The sequence below is a fragment of the Phascolarctos cinereus genome, unplaced genomic scaffold, assembly GCF_003287225.1.
Source record: "Phascolarctos cinereus isolate Bilbo 61053 unplaced genomic scaffold, phaCin_HiC Scaffold_726;HRSCAF=1367, whole genome shotgun sequence".
NCBI lineage: Eukaryota > Metazoa > Chordata > Mammalia > Diprotodontia > Phascolarctidae > Phascolarctos > Phascolarctos cinereus.
The window spans coordinates 274989889-275015853 of NW_027556098.1; the positions used below are offsets into that span (position 1 = coordinate 274989889).

The 25965-nt window shown below is 46.5% G+C and overlaps 1 protein-coding gene across 2 annotated transcripts in view; it reads right to left on the reverse strand.

Moving 5' to 3' along the window:
• ST3GAL4 (ST3 beta-galactoside alpha-2,3-sialyltransferase 4) overlaps positions 1 to 24111 on the reverse strand; it is a 42913-nt gene extending 18802 nt beyond the window's left edge. Inside the window, exon 1 of one of the 2 annotated variants that reach the window (XM_021000659.2) lies at positions 24029 to 24111. The gene's annotated coding sequence lies outside the window, so the exon portion shown is untranslated. Of the gene's footprint in view, positions 1 to 11506; positions 11583 to 24028 lie in introns of those variants that run through there. The other variant, XM_021000660.2, reaches the window with a different exon arrangement.
• Between the last annotated feature and the right edge of the window lie 1854 nt (positions 24112 to 25965).

Below are 25965 nucleotides of genomic sequence, written 5' to 3' on the forward strand. Positions count from 1 at the left end.
CATGATGTCTTTGGTCCTCTTGAAAACAAAGGACAGACAAATTATAACCTGGCTCCCAATATCATCACTTAATGAAACTGCCCTTACCAAAATCCACAAGGACCACTCAGTGGCCTACTCAGATGTCTCCATTTTTCTTGACTCCTGTAGCATTTGACATTGTTGGCTATCACTGCCACCATCCCTTTCTGAAGAGACTCTTCTCTCTGGGTTCTCCTCCCACCTGTCGGACCCGCTCCTTCTCGGTCTCTTTTGTTGAATCCTTATCCACAACAGGCCCTCTTTAACTGTGGGCATATCCCAAGGCTCTGTCCTGGGCATTTTTCTCTCTCTTACCGACCTCATCAGCTCACATGAATTTAATCATCATGTCTATGTAAATGACTCCCAGATCTCTATTTCAAGCCCATTTAATCCCTTTCCTCAGCTCAGGCCTTCATTTCCAGCTGTCTACTGGACACTTCAAAATGGATGTCCCATAGCTATCTCAAACTCAACAGGTCAACAAATGAATTTATCTTTTCCCTAAAATCCTCCTCTTCTGAACTTCTCTTTGTCAAGACCCCACTATCCTTCCAGTCACCCAGATATGCCTCTCTCACCCATCCCACATATCTATTCACAGTTTACCTTTACAATCTCTTCCACATCTACTCCCTCTCCTCACTCTCTCAGCCACCATCTACCTCAAAGTTCTCATCTCCAAACACCTGGACTCTTATTAGAAAAGCCTCCTAATTGGTCTCCCTCACTCAAGTTTCTTCTTTTTTTCAATCAGCACAACTGATTTTTCTTAAAGTACAAATCTGACCATATTCCCCTACTCAAACTCCAGTGACTTCCTATTGCCTCTAAAAATCAAATATAATCTCTTCCATTTGGCATTTCAAGCCCCTCACAACCTGGTTCCAATATGTTCTCCCAATATTATCACACGTTACTACTCCTCTCTACACACTGGGGTTTTGTCAAACTTGCCTTCTGGCTGCTTCTGATAAACAAGCAGACCATTCCCTGCCTCCCTCACATTGCACTGCCTGGCTCTAGACTGGACTCCCTCCTTCACCTTTCTCTGAGAAGTCAGTTTCCTTCAAGGCTCAGCTCAAGGACTGCCTTACCCAAGAGACCCTCCCTAATCTCTGAGCTTCAAATCTTCTTCCACAAATCATACAGAATCTATTTCATACACATTTCCAAACTTCGGAGATATTGTGGGTTCAGTTCCAGACCACTGCAATAAAGTGAATATTGCAATAAAGCAAGTCACGTGAATTTTTTGGTTTCCTAATGCATATAAAAATTATGTTCACATTATTGTAGTCTATGAAGTGTGCAATAGTGTTACGTCTAAAAAAACCACGTATGTACCTTAATTTAAAAATACTTTTTTGCTAAAAAAAAAATGCTAACCATCATCTGAACCTTCAGCTAGTCATAATCTTTCTGCTTAGTGGAAGGTACTGTCTTGATTTTTTTTTAAGGCAATTGGGGTTAAGTGACTTGTCCAGGGTCACACAGCTAGTAAGTGTCAACTGTTTGGTCTGAGGCCACATTTGAACTCAGGTCCTCCCGACTTCAGGGCCAGTGCTCTATCCACTGCGCCACCTAGCTGCCTCTCTTGTCTTGATTTTGATGGCTGCTGACTGATCAGGGTGGTGGCTGCTGAAGGCTGGGGTAGCTGTGGCAATTTCTTAAAACAAGACAACAATGAAGTCTGTCTGCCACATCACCGACTGTCCTTTTCACCTAAACACTTAGAAGCCATTGGAGGGTTATTAATTGACCTAATTTCAATATTGTTGTGTCTCAGGGAATAGGAAGGCTCAAGGACAGGCAAAGAGCCTGGGAACAGGCTGGGTCAACACTTATCGATAAATCTGCAGTCTTATGGGCATGGTGTGTGGTGCCCCAAAACAATTACAGCAATAACATCAATGATCACTGATCACAGATCACCATAACAGATACAACAAAAAAGTTTGAAATGTTGAGAGAATTACCAAAATGTGACGCAATGAGAGTACATCCTATTAGGAAAATGGTGCCCACAGACTTACTAGACACAGGTTGCCACAAACCTTCAATTTATAAAAATGAATAAATGAAAATGCAGTATCTGAGAAATACAATAAAGCAAAGAGCAACAGAACAAGAGGTATGCCTGTAGAGATGTGCTATCCCCCTGTGCCAGGCTGCCAGAGAGAACATTTTCACTTCTGCATGTGTCCCCCAGTGCCTGGCATACAGCGGGCACTTAAAAAATCCTAGTTAACAGACTGATGTGCTGGTTGATTTTGCCAAACTGCTCTTCCTTTTGTTTCTTTTTTTTTTTAAACAAGGGATGGATGATAACTCTCTGGATGGATCTATTTAGAAATGAAGATGTTATAAAATCATTAAGACAGCAGAGGCAGATAGGTGGCGCAGTGGATAGAACACCGGCCCTGGAGTCAGGAGGACCTGAGTTCAAATCCAGCCTCAGACCAGACACTTGACACTTACTAGCTGTGTGACCCTGGGCAAGTCACTTAACCCCAACTGCCTCACAAAAAAAAGAGAGAGAGAGAGAGAGAGCAAAAAAATTTAAAATAAACAGAAGGCCCTTCCCATTCTACCAGGTCCAATTTTTCTGAATAAAAATTTCCTCTAAAGCCTCCCAACAACTGGAGATTCACATTGGGCTTAAGGACCTCATGCAGGAGGAGCCTGCTACCTTCTGGGGCCAACCTTTTTATTTCAAGAGGACTCTAAACCGTAAGACTAAACTGGCCTCTTGGAAACTTTCCCCCTCATTGCTCCTTGATCTGCCTTCAGGGACCAAACGGAAGAAATGAAATCCCTCTTCCATATGACTGCTTTTCAAGTACTTGAAGACAGCTATTAGTCTCCTAGCTTGGTTAAAAGGAAACAGATTTAGAGGAAAAGCAGAAGAAAAGTCCCATAAAGAGAAGAGAAGATTTAAGCCCTGGGGTGAGATCCCACCTCCTATGGCCTTAGGCAAGTCACATTAGCCCCAGGGCCTCCATTTCCTCACCTACAAAATCAAGGGTTTGAACTAGGTATCTCCGAAGTAGGCCTTAAATGATCCAGAAGCACAAAGGCCTTCCCTAAGAGATCTATGATCAAAATCAACAGGCCTTTTAGCAGTTTCCTCATTATAACCTGGTGAGGTGAGGTTGGTAGTGCAAGGATTATTATCCCCATTTTACAAATAAGAAAACTGAGAAGCAGAGAGGTTAGTGACTTGCCGCTGGGACAAAAACAGTAAGTCATATTTCTGAAGTTCTTTAAGGCATACTGAATGGAGAACTGGCTTCCCTGGCTTCCTTCAAGGCTCACCTTCTCACCTGACTACTCTACTTTGGGACTACTCTGCCTTTTCCACTGTGCTAAGTTAGTCCAAGTGACTCCGTGTTTAAACCTTGCTTTTCCTTTGGGCATGTGTGAAACCAGCCTGCAGACAACGTGGTCTGGAAGCACCTTGTACCTTCGTACTTACACTGTACTTTTGTACTTTCTTCATATGAGTACCCAATCAGCATATTTTTTGCCATTATACAGAAGTCATTCACTCCTGCCTATAGAAGCTTCGAGCTATTTGTAACCGCAGCTGGCCACACTCCAAAAGCTTGCTGCCTTGCTGTGCTAAAAAATTATCTCTGCCTGGGTTTGCTTTATGGACCGGAACAAGACACCACCAAGCCTGGGGGGTACCTTCTTCCTCTCCCTTCCTTTTGCATCTCCTTTTGTATGCTGTCTTAGTTCAATTATAAGCTCTGGGAGGGCAGGGACTTTCTTCCTTTTTTGGTATTTGCATCCCCAGTGCTTAGCACAGTGCCTGACACATGGTAGGCACTTAATAAGTCTTTATTGATTTACTGCTAGCGTTCTTTCCCTCTGAGGCTACCTCTAATTTATACTGTCTATATCTTGTTTGTACACAGTTGTTTGTATGTTGTTTCCCCTAGACGGTGAGCTCCTCGAGGGGAGGGGCTGTCTTTTGCATTTCTTTGTAGTGCTTAGCACAGGGCCTGGAATATAGTAGGCTCTTAATAAATGCTAGTTGACTGACTGACTGGCCTTTGGAGTCAGAAAGACCTGGATTCAAATCCTACCTCAGACTAGTTCTATGATCCTGGCTAGTCCCTTAACTTCTCTGGGTCTCAATTTCCTCATTGATAAAAAGAGGGGCTGTGCTCTCATGTCTTTTTCAGTTCTTAGTCCAAGATCCTACAGGATCACAAGATTTTTTCTCACGCCAAGCTGATAAGGTGGACAAACTCAGAGCCCAGGGCACTTTCTACCTCTCTACAACCCTTGAGAGATGCCCACTTTGTCTCAGCTGAAAGAAGACAAAAAAAGAGCTTGTCCACACAGAAGCCAAAAGAGCTAAGGGAATCAGAAAGCTCCTCCGGGCCAGATGGGGTGGAAACTGGCTATACCAGTTCCCTAAACAGAGTGAATATAGGCTGTCCAAAGGGGAAAATTTTAATCAAGATGCAGCCTGTTGTTATTATTTCTTCAGAAAAAATTTTAAATAATTTGGAATTAATAATCTATGTATGATCATTCCTTATTTGAATTTTTTAATTATTTATTTATTTTTTGTATTTTAGAGCTACATAAAATAAGTCTCCTGCCTCTTCAAATATTTGTAGACAGCAATTATATTCCCATGAAATCTTCCCGTTTCCAACCTAAGCTACCCCCATTTTTTTCAATGCTTGCTCTATGACATGTTTTCCTGACCTTTCACCATCCTGGTCATTTTCCCTCAACCATATATGGTGGCTATCTTTCAATGTCCCTCTAAAGATGTGGTTAAAGAAATGAACACAACATACTAGATGTGGTCTAACCAGCACAAGATTCTTGACTATCTCCTTTCCTTGTATTTCTGTTAGTGAAGCCTAACAAAATTGGGCAGCTAGGTAGCACAGTGGATAGTGAGCCTAAAGTCAGGAAGATTTTATCATCTTCCTGAGTTCAAATATGGCCTCAGACACTTACTAGCTATGTGACCCTGGGCAAGTCACTTAACTATTTTCCTCAGTTATAAAATAAGATGGAGAAGGAAATGGCAAACCACTCCAGTATCTTTACCAAGAAAACCCCAAATGAGGTCACAAAGAGTTAGACATGTCTGAACAACAACAAAAAAATTAATTTTTTTGACAGCTGCATAATATGACTGGCTCACAGTCCACTAAAATGCCTGGGTCAGCCTTTCAATTCAATTTGACAAAGATTTATTAAACATCCATTATATACAAAAATTCCTCCCCATTCCTGTAATTATGCAATTTATTTTTTGTATCTCCTAAGTTCGGGATCTTACATTTGTTCCTCTTAAATTCCATTGTCTTGGTTTCAGCCTCACTGTTTTGGCCTCCTGAAAGCTTTTAAAAAACCTCATGTCATACACAGCAATGTCTCCAAGTCTGTGTCATCTACAACTTTTAGAAACATCCTTCCCACCTATTACTTTAGCTAAGCTGTTGATATAATTTCAACTAGAAGATGACCAAGGACAGAAAACTGTGGTATACCACTAGAGTCCTCTCTTTGTAGGTTGACATTGATCCAAATCAACACTCTTTGAGTACAGTAAGTTGATTAATAAAACCATCTATGTTATTATATATTCATTAATAAAAGCTCCTGCCACTGTGCCAAAAGCCGCTCTCAATTTCCTTAGGCCTTAGAGTTCCATTCCACGTACTGGGTTCTTCCACACCACTCTTAGATGAAATAGCAAATGGGGAGTACTTTCCTTCAATTTAGCAAACATTTATTGCACCTACTGTGTGCAGGAGCACCTTTCTAGGCTTTGAGGATATATACACACACACACACAAAGGACAACCTCTGCCCTCTGGAAGGGACAACATATACAAAGTGTCCCACCAGGAGTATACACACATACATTCATTCATGCATACACATAGAACTAAAATATAAGGTATGGGAAGAGGTAAGGGAAATCTTCACGGGGGAGGGAAATCTTAAAGGAAGAAAAGAATTCTGAAAAAAAGGAATAACGAAGGCGTAATGGGAATGATTCACTGCAAATGCAGAGATAGAATGTAGCATGTTCAGCTCAGCAGAGAGTTAACAGGTGCCAGTTTAGCTACAACATATACTGACTGTACAAAAGGGAATACTCTGAAATAAGTTTGCCTGGAAAGGCAGGCTGAAGGCAGGTTATGGAGGGGTTTATTTAAATACTAGGCGGAGTTGCTGATTTTATTTAGAAATATTTATTTAGAAATAAGAGGGAGCCACTGAAGCTTTCTGAGCAGGGAAGGGGCATGGTCAGACACACGCCTTAGGAAGATTATTTTGGCATCTGAGTGAAGCGTAGGCTAAGAGGATAAAGAGGGAAGACAGAGGGATCAGTTAGGAGAGTATGATCCTACGTACAATCCAGGGCCTGGACTATGACACTGGCATGCTACAGATCAAGCAGTGTGGTGGTACAGTGAATTGATGGGGTGTGAAAAGGAGAGTGGAGTCAAAGTCAAACTGAAGACTGCAAATCTGGGTGACTAGAAGGAAGGTGGTTCTCACAAGAGAATCAGTAAGTTGGAGGAGGAGCAGGTTCAAGAGGCAAGATGAGGTCTGCTTGACACATAGTTAATCAGAAATGAACATCTCTCTAGGAGGTTGTCCAGCAGGCAGTCGTGATTCTGGTTCAGGGGAGAGATTAGGGCTGGGTAAGTGCATCTGACAGTCATCTGCAAAGTGACGATAGTCAAACAATCCATGGAAATGGAAGAGCTCATCAAGGGACAAAAAAATAAAATAAAATAAAAGAGAGAGGGGGGAAAAAGTGCCTAAGACAGAACTTTGGGAGACAGAGAAGCCAGGAGAGGGATGAGGAACCAGCAAAGGAAGCGGAACAGAAGCCAGCCAGGTAGAAAAGTCAAGAGTGAGTAGCCATATAACAGAAACCAAGGGAAATGAAAATATCCTTCCTGTCCAAAGCTTCAGAAAGGTCAAGGAGGATTAGTAGAGAGAAAAGGTCATAGCATTTAGCAATTAGCTCACTGACAACCTTCCTCCTTCCTCCCCAGAATCTGAGAGCACAAGTCACAACAATGCCCCTGTGCCAAAGACCACAAGGAGAAAGACAAACCACCTGGGACACTCAGGACTCTGGCTTTGGGAGCCCCTTACTTTGCCTTCATCTTCCTAACCCATGTAAAGATAGAGCTGACATGCTATAGCTCTTGAAGCTTTGCAAAGGGCTTCATACATGTTATTCGATTTGATGCTCAAAACTCTAAGAATAGATCTGTAACAGGTATTAGTAATTTCCATTTTACTGAAGAAGTGAGGTGGCACACAGTAGGATTTGAACCAGTCTCTCCAAACTCCAAGATCAGCATAGATTTTCCTCTAGGCCACAGGGCCTTAAGGAGAAGGAAGCTCCTGAACAAGATGGGTTGGCAAAATTCCCTGGCCTCACCTTCAGGGGCTGCCCCTCCAAGCAGGAAGGAGAAGCACTGCCCACCACCCTTTTCCTGAGTCATTACAAGGGATCATTTGAAAATAACAGGGAGGTGTAGAGGCATTCACCAGGACAGAATGCTGAGCTAGGAATGGATAAGACAGCGAGACAGGAAGGAGGGAGGATGTAAATACAGCCAAAACAAAGTATGTGCTGGGAATGCTGACTCAGATACCTGTCTGCTTGACCTGGCCTGGAATGGTCTGGCACCCTGTGTAGGAGATACCCAATTTCCTACACCCTGCCTCCCCAAAAAAGCAAACTCGCTGGAATGACAGAGAAGGTATATCCTTAGCTCCCTTCCCCTGCAACTCCTCATTAGGACCACTCTCTCCTGTCCTCCTCTCCCTGTGCCAGACTGACCTCAAGGGCTAGAGATAAGGTACAGGTCCCATTGTCCTTCTGAGCCCCAATGACCTGGCCTTCAGCCCAAGCTTGGCCTTTTCTACCCTGGGATTTCTTCCCTCCATCCTCTTCTCCAAGTGCCCTCAGGGAGTCAAAGGTATAACTCCTCACCCAGCCATTAGGTAGAACACCAAACAGGTTAAGCTACCCTTAGCACCAGAGGACCATCCACAGGGAATGGTCTCCATGTTTGTCTTACCCAATGGTACAGTGGGACAGGCATGCTTAAGCTTTTTTCTACCTCCTATAGAAATCTATGACTCTGCAGTCCTGGCTGAATGACAAGAGACACCAGAGTCCCGAAGCTCCAAAGTAGTTACCAAGCAACTGAGCTGCCAGAGACAAGACAAATCCCTGTACCTGTGGCCATCAATCAATAAACATTTAGTAAGCACCTACTCTGTGTCAGGCACTGTGTGTGTTAAGCACTGCTGCTGCCTCCTTCTCCCTACAGGAACAGTTCTGCAAATTATTAACCCCTACTAATAGATTAGCAAACCACCCTGATTTGCATTTCTCCAAGGAGGAGGTTTCCCAGGGAAGGAGGCTTAGTCTACCCTAGAAGGTAGTCCTGCATCAAGCGTAGGACCCCTACAATTTTTCTAAGGAAAGGCTCAGAATGAAGAGTTCCATCGTCAGCTCACTAATGTCACTGGATTTCTAGTTAGGCTATCTACAGTCAGTACCAAGTGATCATCCCAAGAATCAATGCAAAACTAGGAAAGAAGGCTACAGTCACGACATTTTCCCATTTCTGTTCCCCATCGCAATCCACCTCCAAACAGCTGGTCTCCCCTCTGACACTTACAAGGAGACCACCAACTAGTTAATGGGATCTCTTTGATACCAAAAAGCATACGTCTACCCTGGACTCTGTCCAGCCGACACCGCCCAGCAATCAAAACTTAAAGCCTAGTTTTGTCCCAGGCAAATGATTCTCCCAGTTCACACAGTCACATTCATTAATAACTAATGCTTACAAAATTTTTTACAGTTTACCATTACATATATTACCCAGTTTGATCTTCAGAGCAACTTTATTATGTAGGTACAAATATCATAGAGGCGACTTGGAGCAGTGGACAGAGAACTGGACCTAGAATCAGAAAGATCTAGGTTCAAATCCTACCTCGTCTCCTTACTAACTGTATGACCTTGACAAATCATTAACCCCTCTGTGCCTCAGTTTGCTCATTTGTAAAATTATTAAGTTGGACTCAGTGGCCTCCAACGATCCTTCAAGCTCTAAATATATGATTTCCTGACCATTATTCCCATTTTACAGGAAGGGAAAATGAGGCTCAGAGAATGTAAGTGACTTGCCTACTTTTCGCAGCTGTTAAGCAGCAGTATTAGGATTTGAAGCCAGGTCACCTGACTCCAGCCGCTTGTTATAAGGAATCTACAACTGTCTTCAGGAAGAACTACAAACACTGGGGTAGCTAGGTGGCAACGTGGATAGAGCACCAACCCTGGAGTCAGGAGGACCTGAGTTCAAATCCGACCTCAGACACTTGACACTTACTAGCTGTGTGACCCTGGGCAAGTCACTTAACCCCACTGCCTAGCCAAAAAAAAAAAACCACAAACACTCAGAGGACACACAGCTCACATAGCTCCACAGCTCCAAAGCCACCAAGGCAGCAACTCTGAGTAAGGCTAGCCAGTCAGAAGGTAAAGCCCTCACTGTTCATTTGTTGTGAGGGAAAAGTGGCAGCTCTCTTAAGTTTGAAGAGAACAGCAGAGGAGGAATGAGGCCCTCTGAGAAGGAAAACAGAGTGCCCAGGTTTCTTAAGAGCCCTTTCCCTGGGGTGACTAGCTTCACTTCCAGAGGACGGGAGTAGATGGATAAATGCCTCTTATCTACAAGCCTCATTTAATGGTTTTACGCATTTTATATATACTTCTTGGTGTCAAAATAAGAGGAGGAGCTCCCTCTTCTTGGACAGGCTCCACTTCCACCTCCAGATCCTGGCAGGGGGTAAAAGGCTGAAATGCATAAATCAAGGAAAGGTGGCTGACACAAATCTTCACCAAGCCCTCCAAGAAAGAGAAAAGGGAGATCCGTCTAGGTTATTCATGAGTGAGACAACGTAAACAGTGTGAGATCTCTCAGATGGACTGAGTGTAACAGTTTTGTAGACTGTTACAAACTCAAGGTTGGTTACACTAGCCTGAATAGGCCCAAGTTTCAAGTTCCTAGAAAACACAGGCTCTGTACTGTTACATTAGTATTAGGTAATGGCTAATGCTAAATAAGGATAAAATAGCTAGGATTGGTAGTATTATAATGAGATTCCTTGTTTCTGGGGTAGATTTTCGCGTTTTAGATTGTAAGGCTGAAATTCCTGTGCAATGGGAATTTACAGCCAGTGATGGGTGGGTGTCTCTGCGTTAGGACTATATAACCTTTGTTCTGACCTTTGTCCCTTGCCTCACTTTGCTCGGACTGCCGGACAAAGCAGATGCCCGCTTCTCGCAAGAACGTAATAAATCTTTCACTTTATACCTAGAAAATCTCTGAGTGTTATTTTTGGGTAACTGTAGCACACATTCACAATCTCCGTATCCTTCAGGAGTCTGAAAGCCTACATTGCCTGCATGGCCACACATACAAATACACATAACACAAACACAGCAACAAACCACAGCTCCTTGCAAACTCACATGTAGGTGACCCTGTACACACCTCTGCATTCATGCATGCATACACACACACACACACACACACACACACACACACACACACACATGCAAACATACAAACACATAGCTATCAACAGCAGGGGCCTCTGACGCTTTACTTTATCACCCACCCTAGGACTTACTGTGTCAGGAGCCAGCTGGGCCCCCTCTGGAAGAGAATTCCCTTCCCCCATCTCTCTACATGAGGTATTCCCAGTCACTGCTGTTGAAGCTTTTTCCTGTCTGGCTTTCCAAGTGCTCTCACTCCCTCTACCAAAGCCAGTCTGTTTGTCAGGTTGCTGGTCCCAGAAGTAATCAGCAGGGGAGCCATGTACAACAGAAGGCAACACGTCTGAGTGCCTAGGGACCTTATCATCCTCCCAAAGTTGGGGTGGAAGGAAGGCCTGATGTTCTGGTTAAAAGATCTTAAACAGGGAAAGATACCCCAAAGCCACCTCCCCAGAGAAGGGATCCAGCCACCTCAGCCAAGCCAAGCTGCTTTAGGTGTATGAGCTAAGGAAGCTCTGAGAAACTTCCGAAGAGGGGCCCTATGGTGAGCCTGGATCTCAAAGGGCTCCAGCTCGGAGTTCCTGCCCATTTTGCTGACCTCCATCCACTCTTCTCCCTGAAAGGTTCCCAGGAATGCAAAAGAAGGCTTAGGCTGCAGGGCCCAGATGAGGGGCTGAGGATGAAAGGGCTCCTGGACAGGTAGAAGCAACCATTAGGGGAACCAGGAAGATGAAGATGCCTCTGAGCGCCCCCCCCCACAGACACCCCTCACACACAATCATGTTGCTATTTATACACAACTACACCTGCACATAAACACATTCATCCCATTTGATCACAAGCAAACTAACAAACAAACAAAATTCCCCAAACTTCCTTGGTACCAACACAGACCTTAACAGTTCTGTCCTTCACCAGCTCTGCTCTCCTTTGGCTGATAGGGAATGGCCTCAGAACAGGGGTGGGGAAGTAAGGACATCCTATGGGCTGTGACCAGATAAGGTTTGGAGAATGCAGCCGAAACGCTAGATGCCAGAGAACAGGTTTGGGCCCCGCCCCCTCTCCCGTTCCCCACCCCACTAAGTCAGCCAGCTCAACCTCCCAGTCCAATGCCCCCAGACAAAAGGCCCTGGATCCTCATGGGGACAGTGCCAAAGAGGAGACCTTTGGGGTTCTCTTTCACTCACAACGCCAGACTCAACCCACAGGCAAACTGGAGGAGTAGACTAGTCTCTTCCCTCCTGCCCTGGGCTCAGGACTATATCCATCACCTCCTGCCCCTGTCCCCTCCAAACTATAAATGCCACAGACTTCAGGAAGATATTCCATCCCAGAGTTCTGTGCAGATTCAGAGCCTAACAGCCACCTAAATCAACTTAACTACTGAAAGAAATGGGGACAAGACTCAGTCCTATTTTAAAACTAAGAGTATTATAAAAGAGTGGAGAGAGCACTGAATTTGGAGTTGAAAGAACTGAATTAAAATCACAGCTCAGCCACTTACTTCCCTGGGTGAGCTGGGGCAATTCACTTAACTTTCTTGGACCTCAGTTTCCTCACCTGCAAAACGAGAAGGTTGGATTAAATGATTTCCAAGATTCCTTTCAGCTCTAAATCTCTGATCTGTACTCCACATCCCCCTCCCCCGGCAAAAAAAAAAAGAAGAAGAAGAAGAAGAGGAAGAAGAAGACAACACAGAGAGAAGTCAGTAGTTCAAGTTTTCAGAAGGACTGCAGGCTCCATCCTATAAAGTAGGGGAGGATCCCTGACAACCATCCCAGGCCATTTCCTCTTAGACTGTGTTCAGTTTCTGAGCCCCTTCAAACACCTGCCCATAAGAGCAATGGATAGGAACTGAGGGAAGAAGATTGGGGGCCCTAGAGACTAAGGGCTCCCTCTCTCCAGGGAACAAACCAATCTAGTTCTCCTTCTCACTGGCAAGTTTGTGGATACAGCTGTTCAGGAGAACTCTTTCCCTCACCTCCCTTCTCCCATTTGGACAGTTGCAAAGATAGTAGCAGGGCAAGAAGAAAAGCTTCATTGTGCTTGGGGTTTAGGGAACAGGACCAAAAGATGAGTGCAGGTGGGGGGGAGGGTCTTATACCATTAGAGGGTGGAAATGAGAAAGAGAGAAGACCTAGCAACTTACCTAAGGGCAGGGACCCCGAGCATCATTAGGCTAGAACTACACAGGACCAAATACAGAGCTCAGAACCACAGATCATTAAGTGGGAAGTGCATCAAGGTTTGGGATTGTGGGGTAGAAGACTGGGAGCCAGGAGGCACATACTAACTTCTGCCACCTAAATGAAGTCACTCCTCCTTTCTGAGTTTCAGGTCCCACACCTGTCAAATGAGCAGCTGGACTACATGAACTAAAGCTTCCTTCCAACTCTGAAATTCTATCCGGAACTTCAGGTTAAGTAGGAATCCAGTGAGTGGAAACTGGGGACCAGAGAAAGGGAAAAGGCACAGAGAAGAGTGAGTCGTAGGGATTCCTTCCTTCAGCCCAAAGAAGGAGAGATATGCCACTTCTTTTCTTTTTCAATCCTATGTTCAAGGCTGACCAGAGAACAGGGCAAAGGAGCTCAAGGAAATCTGCCAGTCCTCCTTCCTGGGCCTGCCTCTTCTCCATGCCTGCCTAGAGACAAGAAAGTCTAATAAGACAGGAAGTTGAAATATAAGCAATGCAAAGACCAAGGACCCAGAACAGCTGCCCAACCACCCAGAGCAGGAAGTGGGGCTGCTGGGGACAAAGTAAGAGTCATAGCTTTCTCAGTTTCTCACCCTTATGTCTCCACCATTCCTCCTCATCTGGTTTTTTTTCCCCTCCAGTCGGTTTCTTACCATTTCCCAATCTGTCTTTCCTATTCATCAATCTCTTCCCCCCTCTCCCCCTCCCTGATTTCCCCCATCTTGGTATCTCTCTGTCCCCATCCCTGCCTCTCCCACACCCCACCCCTCTCTCCCTCTAGTTATGTAAAAAGCCTGGAACACAGAGATCTTTGTTGTCAAATCAAATCCATACAGAGCCAGAATCAGCCAGCGCAGCTGTTTCCCCTTGGCACAGCTGAGGGGCCTTATCAAGGAGACCCCCCATGGAGGGCAAGGGGCATTGACCCAACCTCTCCTTCACCCAAAACTTAGACTCAAGAGAGAAAAATCCAGGCTGAGTTGCTGTTTGATAGCCTAAAATAAACACATCTGAGCACAAACCTGGATTTACATGGCCATGATGACATATATATGGGCATAAGGCACAACCCAGAACCAAGGAAAGGCAACATACAACACTAGAACCACACAATTAGTAACCATTAACATGGCTACACAGAATAGCTAAAGCCTAGACAAGAAAGAGCCATTAGAGAGTAAGACCCGCTCCCTCTGGTCACAATGGCTGCCCTCTCCTGAGTCCCCCAGAGCTCCCCGCTCATCCCCAAAGTGGACAGAGCAGGATTTTGTCTCCCCTCTCTAAGAGATAACCAAGAGAATTGACCAGGCTGATGAGAAGAACAAAGGATTAGCCATAACACACATCTTTTCCCATCCCTCAAAACAACTGTTAGTGAAAACATTCTATGTGAAAAGAGCTGAAGCTAACATCTGGAACTGTTGCCAACCCTTACCCTGGGCACCTCCTGAGTCCACTAGATGGCTCTGCCTCTTTCGGGGGCACCAAACCTCTCACACACTGAAGCTCTAGAGCAATTTAGCTCTCTGATGACTGTGGATCAAGTTGGAAGATGAAACACAGGGGGAGGAAAAAAAAGAGAAAGAACAGAATGGGGATGGGGGTAGGCAGGGAGAGAAATATCGAGTATCTGTGTGTTTGTTGGGAGACGAGTGGGTTCTGATGTGTAAAAGGCAAAGGAATCTGGAGGGACGCCAACACAGAACCCAAGATGGGTTATCTGTCCCGCACATACAGCCATACACAGAAGTGTCCACTGACCCCACCTTCTATCTTGAAGACACAGCTTTTGGTGCAGGGCCCAAAATAGATTACACAAGGATTATTCAAGAAACTAGGTGTTTAGCCTGGAGCCCCAACTTACTTTTCCACATTACTACCCGTTCACATACAATGTTTCAACCAAACTGGAGTATTAGCTATTCTCTGAACTTAAAACTCACCTCCATGTACCCCCTTGGTACACTTTCCTTTCTCATCTCTCTGCCTTTCAGAATCTTTCTTCGAGGCTCAGCTCAGACATCATCTCCTACGTGAAGCTTCCATCGAATGTCCCCCATAACATTTTTGAACCTTGTATTATTGTCAACTGTGTACCTGTCCATCCCCCAGCCCCCAGGAAAAGCTACGCTCCTCAAGGGTTGAGGACTATGTCAGTTTTTAAAATCTTTGTACACCCAGTGCCTAGAACAAGGGAAGACGCAAGGGAGAGAATAAACATTTACGTAGAGCATGCCAAGCCCTTTATAAATATCTCATTTAATCCTCACAACAGCCCTTCAAGGTAGACAATATTATTATCCTCATTTTACAGTTGAGGAAAGTGAGGCAGAAGTTAAGTGACTTGCCCAGGGTCACACAACCAGTAGTGACTTACACATAGAAGGCACTCCATAAATATTGCTGAATTAAGTTGAGTTGAATTGAGAAGAGATTCAGGGGAACAGTTGGAGACTTGTCTTTCTTTTATTTTAGATAAGATCATAGGATACTGAGCTGAAATCGGCAACCTTACACAATACCTAATCCAATTCCCTCATCTTAAGAAAGAAAAAACTGAAGCCTAGAGAGGCTAAGTGATTTCCCTAAGGTCACACAGGTAATAAATAGCAGAGTCCAGGCTCAAACCCACATCATCTAACTCTCTACTATACTAACCAGCCAAGCACTGCTTTTGCCCAGTAAGTCCAAATGGAGCATGTCCATAGGAGGACAACAAGGAAGTCTGGACACATGGAAAATGGGATCATGCAGAAGATAAGATTTAGGGAAAACACAAAAGCTACCTTCAAGTATTTGAGGAGCTGACAGAGAACCCTGCCACCAGCCACAGAGGAAGAATACTCACAAAGAAAACTCAAGTAGGGCATCCAGAACTCAGTTGAGTCCCTCTGACCCAAGACAGACATGCCTAAAAGGGGCATCCGCGCATGAAGCTCTCATCACCCCACGCTGGCAGAGACACTGGCCACTGCTACCCCAAGGCTGGGGCAGCTAGGCAGCACAGGGGAAAGAGTGCTGGACTTAGCAGTTAGACAGACCTGAATTCAAACCCTATCTCAGAAACTGGTATTGTCTCTTACTTCTTGTGTGACCTGTTTACTCATCTGTAAAATGAGAGGATTGAACTAGATTGCCTCTAAGGTGCCTCCCAACTCTATTCTCTGATTCTGTCTTCAAAGGGAACCTACTTAGTAACTTCTTCCCTGACCTTTTACCTCAGCTTTCTGACTAGGACTGAGACAGGACCCAGCAGGGCAGGGCACAGAGCTGTATAGCATGCTATAATCAACCCAGCCTCCCAACAAGCCAGGCTCCCTATCAGCCAAATAGTGTGCTCAGCTTCTCAAAATTTCAAATACTTATTATTAGGAGATAGTGTCATTTATTAAGAGCGCTGAACTACTAGCCAAATGTATGATCTCTGGTCAATCACCTCACGTCTCCAGGACTTAATTTATTCATCCAGGGCATTAGGATGGTCAATTAAGCCCAGAGATTCATGGGACCAGAGGATGTTACAGCTGGAAAGAAACTCAGAAATGGCTGATCTTCACTGAAGCCTAGACAGATTTGCCTTGGATAACACAACTGGTTAGTGGCAGAGCCAAGTTAAAATTCAGGTCTCTAGAAACTTTACCCATTAGGGGTCAAGATGCAGACTACCTCCCATGTTCCTCCTCTTCCCTGAGTTCCAAGTGCCCACTCCACTTGCTCTTCGAGGGAGAAAGGAAAAAAGGCATTCCAGGCAAAGCAAGGCAGGAACATATACAGCATGTTAGGCAGAAAGGTAATGAGTCAGTCTGACCATAATACAGGGTGTATACAGGCAGGAAACAAAGCTGGAGATGAAAGTTAAAGGCCCTGAATATCAGGCTATGATGTGATGGGAATATCGGATTCTAACCAATCCAGATACTGGAAGATGGGCACAGCCTACCTCCACCCCAACCTCATCTCTAGCACATGCTTCTTTTAGGCCCCTATAGGCCTGAATTAAAGCCTCTTAAAATGAGCCTGCTAGTCGTTGGGAAAGCACTCAGCAACAGCCGCCCCCACAAAGCTAGGGTTCCATAAAGATAAAGGTATGAAACAGAACAGACCTACCTCATCAGCACATACACAGAGTCTCTGTTTGTACCAAGGCCTTCCATCACTAAGCCTCTGCAGTGCAGCCAGGGCGCCTATTAGCCACAGCTCAGGGACAGGCTAGGAAGGGGGCAAGACCACCTTGCCTCTCTCCATCCCATAGGAACAACTGCTGAGCCCTAGGACATGGCTCCCTAATCCATATCTAGCTGACACCTAAGCACAGACCAGGAGTTTCTCCTCCTAGCCTGAACATACTTCTAGTCAAAGAAGCTTTGCCTAGGCCGCAGTCACTAAAAGAGTCTCATTTGCTAAGATTTGCATTGACTTATCTGTGCACGTGCATACCCTAGGTCTCTCATTTTGCACATAGCAGACACTTACTAAATGCTCATCTAATTCAATTTCATAGTGGGAGTCGAGTAATAGTGGGACAGGAAGGTCATAAATTCATTCCTTTGGGTGACAGGATTTAAAGCAAGAAGTGATCTTCAAAGTCATCTAATCAGCCCCTTCATCTTACTGATGAGAAAGCTGAGTGCCAAGTAGGAGAAATCATTTATCCAAGGTCACATGGGGAGGAGGAGTCAGGATTTAAATCCTCATCCCCAAATTCCTTACCCAGTAATCCTTTCCACAACCCCACACTCGCCACCAACAAGCAAGCAAAACTCAGGTGGGAACAACCAGATCTCAGCCGAGTCCCCTCTGACCCAAGACAGACAGGCCTAAAAGAGGGCATTCCTGAAGTAAAGCTGCAACCACCCTAATGCTGGCAGAGGCACAGGCCATTGCCACCTCAAAGCTGGGGCAACTAGGTAGCACAGAAGTGAGAGTGCTAGATTTGGCAGTCTGGAAGACCTAAATTTACACCCTGCCTCAGACACTTTCTAGCTGTGTGATCCTGAGCAACTCACTTAACCTCTCAGCCTTAGTTTTTTCATCTGTAAAATGAGAATACCAGTGTCTACTCACTGAGAAAATAAATGTAAAGAACTTTGCAAACCTTAAAGTGCTAAATAAGTGTTAGTTATTATTACTTTGGCCCCAAATCTGCTATTTCCACACAGAGACAGAGCTCAAACCTGAGCAACCATCTCTCCCACCCCTCTTTCCATTCTGTTTCTGATGGTTTTGAGGATTGGTCTATTCAGTGGTGTGGGAAGGCAGAGCCTGGAAACCCTGCTTCCTTCGTCAGAGTCGGTTGGCCAGATGGAAGCAATTATAGGAGGGCGGAAAAGGGAGAGAAGAAGGAGGAGGGGAGCCAGGAGAAAGAGAGACACAGTGGGGGGGAGTAGGAAAGGAAGAAGGGAGGGAAGGGAGCCCTACCCGATGGATAGAGGGGCTAACATTCCAACTGACTGAGCTCAGGTTATTGAGGCCTCCAGGAAGAGATTCAGGGGATGGAGACTAGAACATATGAGAAGACAATGCTGGTTCTGGTTTCCTAATCTGTGAAGTGAGGAAGGGTCAAACCAGATGTGCTCTAAGGTCACTCCCAATTATAACATTTCTACGAATTTACTATACATGCTTGGCAGAAACCCAAGCAGACTTGGGACACAGATGTTCCCAGGCACACAGAGCCACCAGCGTTAGGGCCAGGCTGGTGGACACACTAACTGGGACTGAACCTTAGGCCTTTGTATTCCCCTTTAGAGGCAGAATCTTATAATTTATACTATACCACTTGCTCAGGGAAATCAAGGGGATTGCTACCCCATACTGCAAAGGCCATCTCTCTTCCCCATCCTGCATAAAGGAGAATAGCTCCCAAATTCTCCTTGGCCTCTTGAAGCCATACCCACAAGGTCACCAGCCTCCCAAACCTATCCCTTCCCATCCTCCACCCCTAAGGATATCCCCAAACCCCAGGGTGCCCAAGAATGAAATGAGGCAGTGAGGAAAGCAGCATGGGGAAGGCATCCCACCCAAAAAACTTCACAAGCCTAGCTTTGGCATGTCCTCTCTGAGAATGCAAAAGAGGCTTTGTCCTGTGGGTCTTGGTAGGAAAACCGAAGGAGAGGTTAGAATTATGCCTCCCATCCGCCAGCACTTCTCTCCCTGATGAACCAGAAATGGAATCTAATATAAAATCCAATTAAAACAAATATTTGTAAAGTGTCTGCTCTATGCCAGGCCCTCTGCTAAAGCTGGGAGGTTGAGTACCCTGGGCCTAGCTAATTAATAGCCCCAGCTCAAAACCTAACTCAGCCCCTTATATTGGCCGGGGAGGACAACACAACTTAATTCCTTTGGATGACAGGATTTAAAGCAGGAAAGGGTTTTAAAGATCAACTATCTAATCCAGCCTCTCATTTTATGGATGAGAAAGCCAGTGGAATAAAAGTGACTTACCTAAGGTCTTATAGGTAATTTACTTAAGGTCCCATAAGTAAGCATCTGCATGGAAATCCACTAGCTAGGCCCAGATCAGATTTGAAGTCAATCCTTCTTAGACTCGAGACAAAGAAAAAAGCCTGGGACGTAAGATGTTTGGAGCCCCACCTACTGCAAAATCACCCAAGGCAACACTTAAACTCCAGACCAAAGTCTAAACACTCAAATTTATCAATGGGTGAACTGGTAGGAGGGAGGGAGGGGAGGAAATTCTCATTTATTGAGCACCTACTAAGAGCCAGGCATGTGCTAAGCACTTCATAAGTAGTCTCATTTTACCATTAAGGAAATTGAGGCAGACAGAGGTTAAGTGATTTGCCCAGGGTCACAGAGCTAAGGCATGTCTGAGGTTGAATTTGAACTCAGGTCTTTCAGACTCTAGGCCCTCTGCTCTACCTAAAGAGTCACCTAGCTGCTAAAGATGATGCAAGGGAATAAAACTAAGGCCTCTGGATGTCCAGCATCCTCTTCAAGGTCACATAAAAAGTGGAAGTCTGATTTATCATTGGCTGTGACTGTTCAAGCAGTCTTTGATGCCAAACCCAAGATCCGAGAAGAAGGAAGGAGATGGGAAGTTCTGTACATTGTCCTGGGGAGTGGCACGGAGGGACCACCAGCCAAGTGAATAAGACTTCACCTGAGATCAGACACTCACACACATCCTGGGCACCTTCGTTGAAGAAACCACAGGTACCAAGCCAAGATAACGAGGAAAGAGGAAAATAAGATTACAGAGAGAAATGAGGAAAGGCTGGCTAGTTACTTGGTGCTGTTGTTCAGTCGTGTCTGACTCTTCCTGACCCCATTTGGGGTTTTCTTGACAAAGATATTGCTGTGGTTTGCCATCTCCATCTCTTTTTACAGGTGAGGCAATGGTGACAAACAGAGCTAAGTGACTTGCCCAGGGTCACACAGCTTGAAAGTGTCTGAGGCTGGATTTTGAACTCAGGAAGACGAGTCTTTTTGACTCCACACCTGGAACTCTATTCACTGCACCACCTAGCTGCCCCTACTTACGTGGTGAGTGGAGCCTAAAGCTATGAACCAGATCTGGGGATGAGGATGGGGGGGAGGGAGGTCTAAACCCCACTTGGAGCACAGATTCTGGACAATTTTCTTTAAAGGGGGGGGCAGAATACACAAGTCTTTCAGGCCCCAGTTCAGTGGCACAGGGCCAATCAGCTAAAGAAACAGCAGAAGCACAGAACTCCCATCAGCCACTTCTGCAATGCCCCAGCAAAGACAACCCCAAGTATTAAGTGCCCTGGGAAATTTTCCCTAACTCAGTCTTTCAAGGATAAAAGTATGACCACCTCCTCCTCAATCCCTTTGGATAGATCTGTCGTGAAGTTCAAACAAGATAACGAATATAAAAGCACTTTGAAAGATAAAGTAACATAAAATTATAAATTATTAGTGGTACAATTGTCCAGATTGAACCAGACTCCAATCTACCTTGGCCTGGACCTGGGACACTGAAATGACTCTACCTCCAAGCTAGAACTATAGTATTATTTTCCTAACGAGCAAAGGGGCTCTGTGACTTTTGGCAGATTAATCAGAGAATCATAAAGAGAATCATAAAATCTCAAGAGCTGGAAAGGACCTCAAGGGATCATATATTCCCACCCCTCCATTTTATAAAGAAGAAAACTGCCAAAGGGAAGTGACTTTCCCAAGGTCTCAGAACTAGTTAAGAGAGTAGGATTAAAACCACCTCTAGTCTCCCCTTTCACTTCACTTTCTTTAAAGAAATCTAGTTCCCTCATGTGAAAAATGGGAGGGTTTGAACTAGATTAGCTCTATCTAGGGTCCCATCCAACATGTAGAACTAAAATAAAACAATCCCTCGAGTCAGAGCTCTAGGGCACCTAGGGTAGTAGGCAGGAGTCCCACTCAAAGAAGTTCTAAAGGGTGCAAGAGAGACTGCCCTGCCTTGCCCAGCCCCACTCAGGGCCACCACAGCTGCTGGAGAAAAAGATAAAGCAGAGACAGTCAAGTTTCCAAGGGAGGGGGAAGTGACTAGGCAGCCAGCCAACCACAGAGAACAGAATTGGGGAGGCAAAAGTTGACACCAAAGGGGCTAGGGCACAAGAAACTTCACCCATTTCTTCTAAGGTGCTCTTTCTGCAAAGATCCTTAACCACCACCATGGTTCTGAGTTAGGAGGGAATTTAAAGGTAACCTAGCTTAACTCCACCCCTCAATTTTACAGATGAAGAAGCTGAGGCCTAGAAGTTAAAATCAAGTAAATGTAAATAAAAGTGCTTTTCAGACTTTAAAGTGTTATATAAATATCAGTTGCCGTATTGTCCTTGCCCAAGGTCACACAGGGAAGGAAGAGAGGCTGACAAGGTGGAGGGGAGGGAAGAGGATAATCAAACCCCAGGCATTGTAAACAAAGTCCTGAGGATTCAGTTGGGTGACTGACCTCACTGGAGCCTAGGACAAGCAGGGGAAGCTGGGACCAGCAGGAGATTAGGATACATACAGGCTGGGTCACCACAGGGCAAGTAAAGAAGGAAAGAAGTAGTAATCTAGGAGCATCCCTAGCCTTGGGCTTCCTAGTGGATAGTCTGGCCAACCTGGGGTCATGAGGACCTGAGTTCTGATTCCACCTCAGGCATTTACTGGGAAAGCTAGGTGGCACAGTGGATAGAGCACTGGGCTTGGAATCAGGAAGCCTCATCTTCATGAGTTCCAATCCAGCCTCAGACACTTTGTAGCTGTGTGACCATGACCAAGTCACTTAACCCTGTTTGCCTCAGTTCCTCACCCGTAAAATGAGCCGAAGAAGGAAATGTCAAACTACTCCAGTACCTCTTACGTTGGACACACTGAAATGACTCAACGACCACAAGCTCTTACTAACAGTACCTAACCTCACAGGGTAGTCAGGATCAAATGAGGTCACAAATGTGAAGCCCTTGGCAAACCTTAAAACCCTACATAAATGATCAGCATCATCATCATTATTATTCACACCTCTGATGAAAAAAGCAGGCCCAAAGGACCCTCCACTGTCAGGAACAAGGTCTTAAAGTATATAGTGTAGAGGGCAGGTCATCTCAGCTTTGGAACTAGGAGTAGAATGGGAGGCGAATGGGAGAGGAGGGGAGAAAGGCTTGTCAGTCACTGACCCTGGTATCCACAGGGTGAAGGGTGCCCCCTCACCTTCATAGTGGATAAATGACTCTAAGTCACTCAGTCTTTACACTGAAACATCCCTACACTGCTTTTCTTACCTCAGACCAGCCTGGTCAAAGCCCTATGACTTTCCTCCCCCCACCTCACACTGTTTTCCCTTCCACTAGCAACTTTCAGTACTTGGGTCAGAAACAACTCCTGAGACCTGGCCATTCCCGACCCTTCTTATCAAAAGTCCACGATGACTTCAGGGGATATCATGCATCTCAAGACCTCCCTTCACACCGCCAGCTCTGGAGATGGGCTGTGAAGTCTACTCCAAGAATGGACCTGGCAACAGCGCTTGGAACCAGTATCTCCAGGCCCCCAAGGACCTGCTTATTTCACTTATACTGTGGTGCTGGGCAAGAGATTCAAAGACTAACCTCCTGCACAGCCTCCCACAGACTGGATCATTATATGTATATTTCCAGGAAACAAGAACTTCTGGGTTTCTGCCCAAAATGACAGCAGGGATGCCCTGGGCTCCAAGTCCATCACGGGGCAACAGCTGCTGCCAGGATTGAGGGTGTGGGAGACAATGTCACAGACGGATGTCACTATTTAGATCCAAAAGGGGGTAGCCTTGATCTGTCCCACAGCTCTCAGACCCACTGAGAAAAGAACCCATTTAAGGCCACCAAGAATCAACCTAGCTGGTGATCTCTTTAGTATGAAAGAGACAACTTCAGACCTTAAGGATAGAGTTCTGGGCCCAGACTTCAACGTTCTACTGAAACCAGAATTTTGCTGGGTTGTTTTTTTTTTTTTTTGAGCGGGGGAGAGTAAGAGGACACTCAGCCTCAGGACCTCCCTTCCCGAAAGTCCTGCTAGTTCTGGCACCATCAGTAAACCCTGCGGAGGGGAACACCAGGCTCCTGCAAATACTATCTATCCCGAAGAGGTCCCTGAGTCTTGACCATGGGTGGCCATGAGGCACGATCACCATTCCCCTTCCCGCTCTCAGGTCCAAAATGCAGGTCAAATCCAGACTTTTAGGGCACACGGCAGAGCCTTAACTTAAAGGGAGGGCAGAAGAGCCCAAAACACAGGAGTGAAGGAGGAAGCAGCGGGCAGACATGTTGGCAGACCCGAGCCTCTGCCAGGGGGGACCCCTTGCCTACCCGGACGCCTAACTCGCCCAAAACCAGAGGGGGCGGGAAGCAGCCACTGGAGCAATGAAGCCACTGCTCGAACTCTGCCTCTGTTTGAACCCCGGGAGCCCGGGCATTCAGGGCGAGTGAGCGCGTGGGCACTGCCAACCCGATTCCGGGGATCCGGGGGATGCCCTCCATCCGGACCGAAGAAACTTTGTGCAGCCGGGCGGCGGCCGCCCCCTGCCGCGGACAGCCCTCCGCCGACCCCTGGGGAGTCCCGATGCAGAGCCGGGCCGCTGTGGGGCGTCCCTCCTCCCCCACGCCGCCTCCCAGCCTGCCCGAACCGCGGCCCCTGGCCCTAGGCCCCCGACCCCTCCCCCGGGGCCCCGAGGGTACCCCTCCGACCCCTCCCCTCCCGTGCCTTCCCCACCCCTCGGCCGCGGTACTCACCCTCTGGGCGGGGCGGACCCGGCGGCCGGACAGGTCAAGGCGGGGACGCCGCTCAGATCCGCTAGGCGCCGGGCGGCCCGGCGTGGAGGAGGCGGCGGCAGCGGCTCCGGGGCCCGGGACAGGCCCGGACCGCAGCTGGCCGGGGAAACTGGGAAAGTCCGCGCCGGAGGGTACCCGGGCGGGCGGCGGCGAGCGGGGAAGGGGCTGGCTCTGGGATGGACACGCTTGCGCACACGGCCCGGAGCTCAGCGAGGAGCGCGGGGGGGGGGGGGGGGGAGAAGAGGGAGAGGAAAGGGGGAGGAGAGAGGCTGAGGGGGAGGGGAGGGGAAGGGGAGAGAGAGGAGAGGGACAGGAGGTGAGGGAGGAAAGATGGGGAGGGGAAGGGGAGATGGGAGGGACAGGAGGTGAGGGAGGAAGGAGGGAGGGGGAGGGACAGGAGAGAGGCTGGGGTGGGGAGGGAAAGGAGAGGGACTGGAAGGAAGGAGAGGGAGGGAGAGAAAAGAGGGGAGGGGAAGGGATAGGGGGAAATATTGGGAGGGGAGGGAAGGAAGAAAGGGCATAGAAGGAAAAGGAGAAAGGTGAGAAAGAAGGAGGGAAGGGATTGGGGGATAGGATAGGAAGAGAAAGCATTGGGAGAAGAGGGAGATAGAGAAGAGGAGTAGAGGAAGAGAAGATGAAGAAGGGGAGGAGACAGTATAGGAAAAAGGAGAGAGGGAGGAAAGAGGGAGGAAAGGGAATAAAGGGAGAGGAGGGATCGAAGGGAAAGGGATAGGGAGAAAGGAGAGGAAGAGAAGAGAGGAGGGAGGAGAGAAGAAGGAAAGGGAGGGAAAAGGGTAAAGAACAGGGGTTGAGGGGAGGAAGAAAAGGAGAGAGGGAGTGGGGAGGGAAAGGGAAGGGGGGATAGGGATGAGAGGGAGGGGAGGTGGAAGGGAGGAGGAGATGTTACTGCCTCAGAGACTGGGAAGATCCCCCAGGCAGGGGATCCTCCTGTGCCAGGCTGCCTTGCAGACCTGTCAGGTAGGGGTCTTCACTGGCAGGGACATCCAGGGTGTGGAACTACTCAGACTTCTCCCTTTGGAAGGAACCAGGGGTTCCTCAGCCTGTGTCTGGAGGGGAGGGGAGAGTCTTAGAGGATCATCAGCCTCTTTCCCCACTGGGGAAACCAACTCACAGAGAAGGAGTTTGTTTCCCTATATCTCCCCACGATGCAGGGTGCCCAGGGCTGGAATATAAAGTCGCCTTCCCTCTTCTTTCTTTCCTCAGTCCTTAGCACAGTAATAGTAAATTCTTAATTAGAGTATGCTGAATTAAACTGAGCTGTGCATGAAGTTCCCTGACCAAATGTAGGTGCTTTTATGTTTTGTCTATTTTCAGGAAGGGGAGGAGGAGGGGAGAATAGGGAAAGAGTTCAGTGCCTTTAAAAAAAAACAAAAAACAAGGGCTGCAAGGGCCATAGCAGATTGGGTTCTCTGTAGCAAAAAGTTCAGCCCTGAGATGAGGAGGTTGAGGCTGCCAGGCCAGAGAGGAGGGCAGTTTCTTGGATAGCTCTGACAAGTTGGGGGAGGAGATTAAGAGATGATTAAAAGAGTGGTCTATTGGAGAGGGAAGACAGCTTGGAATAAGCTCTTTATCCCATGGAACTCCCCACACACATATGCACCCATTTCCTCCATTTTTCCCGAGCGTTTTCTACAAAAAGATAACTACTTTTCAGAATGAGTTTTAGGGCACAGCCAATGTGGGCTTTTTGTTTTGCTTGCAGTACATATTTGTTACCAAGATTGTTGTTCAGTTTGGTTTTTGTTTTCACAGGAGTAGGGAATGGAAGCAGGGGATATCAGAAAGAAGAGGATCGTCGAGGCATTTTCATTAATGCACACAAAAAAAACACTCACTAGCAGGACAATGTTGAAAGTTGCATGCTGAATATATTATAT